This window comes from Gossypium hirsutum, chromosome D06, assembly GCF_007990345.1.
Source record: "Gossypium hirsutum isolate 1008001.06 chromosome D06, Gossypium_hirsutum_v2.1, whole genome shotgun sequence".
NCBI lineage: Eukaryota > Viridiplantae > Streptophyta > Magnoliopsida > Malvales > Malvaceae > Gossypium > Gossypium hirsutum.
Window position 1 is genome coordinate 16445623 of NC_053442.1, and position 5112 is coordinate 16450734.

The following is a 5112-nucleotide window of genomic DNA, read 5'->3' on the forward strand; positions in this document are numbered from 1 at the left end:
TTTAGGTGGTAATGGATCTTCTACAACTTGTTCAAGGAGGAGCATTTGCTTATAATGCCCACAATTCGATCATTCTTACTGATGACAGAAGCTGCGCCATTGTACAATACGCTGTTCCTCTTTTCAATGAGCTCAATTCGGGTATTATGAGACCCAAAATTGAGGCACCACAATTTGGACTAAAGCTAGTCATGTTCCAAATGTTTCAAAATATAGGTCAACTTAGTGGGATGCTTATTGAGGATACGCATCTTCATGTTCGATTATTCATGGAAATGAGCAACTCATTTCAAATGATCGAAGTGACCGAGGATGCCTTGAGACTAAAATTATTCCCATAATCCTTAAGAGATAAAGCATGAGCGTGGTTGAAATCCCTAATGTCTGGTTCTATAACTACATGGTAAGAGTTGGTTGAACGTTCTTAAAGAAATACTTTCCTCTTGCTCTGAATTCCAAACTTCAAAATGAAATCACTTCATTTTAGAAATTTGACTAAGAATCTTTATATGAGGCATGAGAACGGTTGAAGGAGTTATTACGAAAGTGTCCTCATCATGGCATTCCTTATTGCGTTCAAATAGAGACTTTCTATATTGATCTCAATTCTCATACAAGAATGATGGTGGAAGCCTCGGTAAATGGAGCCCTTATTTCTAAGTCTTACAACGAGGCTTACAAGATTATTGAAAGAATTTCCAGTAATAATTATCAGTGGCTAACCAACCGAGCAACCTCAGGAAAATGAGTAGCAAGAGTACATGAAGTTGGTGCGCTTACTTCTTTGATAGCCCAGGTATTCTCTATGACTTATATGCTTAAGAACATAACTATTAATAGTTTCAATGGTAATATGACAGGTCAACAACCGAACCAATTTGAGAATGTTTCTTGTGAATACTGTAGAGATGGTTATTTCTTTGAAAATTTCCCATCAAATCCAAAGTTAAAATATTACATGGGAAATCAGAATTGGAATTATCCGCAATCGAATTCTTACAACTCTTCATGGTAGTATCATTCAAATTTTCCATGGAGTAATCAATGGTGAACCCTAGCAACTATTCTATGCCATCTCAACAAAATTATCAATCGAAATATTCTCAACAAGTCCAACAACCCCTATCGACTAAATCTTTAAGTGATCTTGAGAATTTGCTAAAGGCATACATAGCGAACTATAATGCCACTTTAAGAAATTTTGAGAATCAAGTGGGTCAGCTAACTAATGAACTTCAAAATAGACCCAAAAGAGTTTTGCCCAGCAATACTGGAAATCCAAGAATTTCAGGCAAAGAACAATGCAAAACGGTCACTTTGTGAAGTGAAAGGGCATTGCAGCCCAAGGTGGTTGAGGTTGAAGATGAGCCTGCTATAGCTCAAGACAAAGAGGAAGTTCAACCAAGTGTTGAAACTCTTGTTTCATAGAAGTCAAATTTGGTGATCCTTGATGAGGTAAATTGAAAACCAACCAGTTTTGATAACCTAACTTCTTTGTCACATGCATAAAAATTGCCACAAAAGAGTTGTCTGGTTAAATATAAAATTCCACCACTGCCATATCCTCAACGGTTTTAGAAGTGGCAGTAGGATACTCAAGTTAATGAAATTTTGGATGACGAGGTGACTTTTAATGACTTTGGTGCTACTGAATCCCCCGATGTAGTTGAAGATTGCTCTGCTATTTCTGAGATAGAATCACTGGCTTCGACAGAATTGGAACTCAATTCTCTAAATGATCAGTTAGAATGTATTCTGCTAGCGGATTCACCAAGTGATGATTAAGACGAGGGATGTTTGGCTTTGTTAGAAACTAATTCGAAGGGATTCACTCAAGAAGTTCCACTCGAATCATTAGACTTATCATCTCAAAAGTACACACTGTCACACCCTAAAATTGGGTGTAGGAGTTTTGAGGGCAAAATGGGAATTTTAACTCTAGTGTGCTCGGGAATTTCGTGGCATGGTAAACCGGAAATGTTTTCATCTATGGCTTTTAGAAAATCAAATCAATTTTAGAAAATATTTTTGAAAAGACTTTCAATTTCAAAATAAGGATAGTTTTGAAATGGGGGGTTAAATTTAGGAGTACTAAAAGGGAAAATAAACCAAAACTTTAAAAATCAACCTATTTTCCCCCTTCACCCACAACAACTCACGTTACAACCCTTTCCTCATCTTTTTGTACCGTCCATTAAAACCCTAAACTTCATTCATTCCTTTTTAATCTTTCAAACTCTAATTCTCTTAACTACCATAAAGTTTTATACACCAAATCCCTTCCAAAATCAAAAGAAAAGCATCGAAAACACCATCTCATTCATTATAGTTTAACTTGTGGGTTTTCTAGGTTTTTAACCAAAAGCTCATTTTTATTTCATCAAATGTAACGGTTTGATTCCTTATTATATTTTAATGTTATCTAGTATTTTAAATAGAGTTTCTAGCTATAAATCATATGTTTCAAATAAAAGTCGAAAATTGGGCTGTTAATGGTGGATTTCAAGATTTTGAATAAAAACATGGTTTCAAAGTGTCTTTCAATTAGTTTTGATGTTATTAGATGGTTTCTAAATTTACTTTAAATTTTTGTTAAATATTTCCTTAGTTTTAATGAATTTTCATGGAAGTTGCCATAATATGTTGAAAAATTTTGATACCATGAATTGGGTGGTTTTCCATAGTTTAAAGGTTGAGAATCAGTTGTAGGTGAATGATTAGATGAATGGAATCAATTTTAGACAAAAATATTAAGTATAGATTGAGATAATTGAGTTTTAAGGTTATTATATCGAAAGTTTCGATTATAAGAGAATCTAGCTTAGGCCTGTGTTTTTGTTTGATTTAGGATTATTTGGCTGAATGTTAATTCTTCTTGTTGTGTGATTTACTTGTTAAATATTCTAAATCATTAGGACCTTCTATGAGTTAAGAGAAAGCAAATGAAAAGCTAGTTTGAGCTTTCGACATCTATGCGGAAACGTGAACGATGGGTGCTTGGAATCCCTGCTAGTAGAGACGATTCATAGTGTTAATTGGGAGCTTAGGAATAGCCTAACCCCCTATCCTAAGTCCTAAGTGTAAGCTTTCTATTACCATTATTTTATTTTGGCAAATTACGTGATTTTGTGAATAATTATGGATTGATTATTATGATGAAATATTGTGTTATGAGACATGTGTGGTGACTATTGTGAATTGAGTTGTGTTGCGTGCATGATATAAATGCCAAATGACAGTAATAATGATATACTAATAATGTAAATATGCAACAAAAGTGAGTGGAATTTTGGTAAATACATATGTGTTGAATTGTGGAATGTAATATTATTATGACCGGTAATATGTAAGAATACTTGTACGTGATATATGATGTAATGATTTTAAAGCACACATATGTGGGCAGATATGTGATGGCTCAATGAACATTATTGTGGCACTTAAAGTGCAATTAAATGTGAATTAGATAAGCATGCATTGTGTACAAGTTTGTGTAAATTGATGAATATGAATAGAGATGATGTGCATTAAATTAGTAATTAAAATTGTGTAATTATGGATATTTTGGCCTAGTGATCTTTGAGACCGTTGGATATAATTGGCATGCCATAGGATTGTGAGTACTCACCCTTGTGTTTTGTGTTTGGGCATTGAGGGCCCATGACAGTTTGGAGAGATATGGGACTGTGGGCCAAGCTTCATTCACCACGATATGTTGGTGTGTTGGAGAGTGTTAGCTAAATGCTACGCTTTTGGGATATGTTCAACTCTACGAGTCATTTTGTATGTTAGAGATTCGTGTATTCAGTGTACGATGATAGAGCTCACTTTTATGTTTCATAACCTCAAGGGTCAAATTATTATTTAAATTTGATCTTATATATTGTGAAAATACGATGCGAGATGGATGCATAAACATGTGAATAATATGCTAAATGATTTAATTTAAGTTTCATAAAAATGTTAGTATGTCTCATTGTAAATTGCATATGTAATTGTGGTTTGGGTTGTTTTCATTTAAATTGTAAATGCATGTGAATATATAAACTAGACTTGTGAGTTATTAAAGCATGTATACGTTGTTTAGTCTTGATGAATTATTGTTAAATAAATTATATATATAAATGAGTTGAGTGTAATTGCATGTAAGAGTACATGCTAGTTTTATGATTTAATGAAACATGAATATGTTATTTTGACTTGGTTAGAATATGGTTGTGAATGTGTTGTAGTATGCTCTTGTTTAACTTTAAATATTGTGTATACTTTGTGGTTACTCAGACATTCATTGAGCTTGTTTAAGCTCACCCACTCTCTCTAACCATTGCAAATATTTAGCGTTTACGGTGTGAGCGATGCAGGGATACCAAGGGAGTTATCCAAGTTAGGCTTTAGGTTTTGTGTAGGTGATAATATTTTTTCTTTGAACAGTGGGAATAAAGCAATATGGTAGAATTATTGCATAAACGTTGCCATTATGTTTTACATGTTTACACAACTTATTTGCTCTTAGGATTTATGGACTTGGATCTTGATACATTGATTTCTTGCTCGGGCATATCTTTCGTGTTTTGAACTATTATTATAGTTGTTTTGATGATTGTTCAATGAGGTAATAGATGCATGTTGAATAGTTATTAGTTAGAATGGATTAAATGCCTTAAAATGTTGTGTTTTTGTTGCTTGGAGCAGAGGTATCGACATTTGGGGTTTTAAAATTGATACCTCCTTGATATTTCGAATGTGCAAGAAGTTAGTAACTTAATTTGGTACCTATACCATATCATGAGTATCGATACTCGGGGTATTAAAATTGATACTTTTTGAAATGTGCCGATAATTTCTTGGGATTTGATTTTTCCAGAGAAACAGAATGTTGATTTGGAACCGATTTTCTAACTGGTATCGATACCATATATGAGAAATATTGATACCATTGAACTAGTACTGATACCTGCGTAACCTTTTGGTAATTTTTGTTAAATAATCTTAAGCATGCTTCTATCTTGTTACAAGCTCATTTAATGTGTGTTTAGCATAATTTAATGTCGCCTAGGATATTTTTATCTTGGAATCTCTATAAATGTTCAAATTGGATGATGGTCGCATGCT

The 5112-nt window shown here is 33.5% G+C and overlaps 1 non-coding gene across 1 annotated transcript; it reads right to left on the reverse strand.

The window, feature by feature from the left end:
* Window positions 1-457: 457 nt before the first annotated feature.
* LOC121219016 (small nucleolar RNA R71) lies at window positions 458-564 on the reverse strand. Its single transcript, XR_005915498.1, has one exon. It is a non-coding gene; the product is annotated as a small nucleolar RNA R71 (small nucleolar RNA).
* Between the last annotated feature and the right edge of the window lie 4548 nt (window positions 565-5112).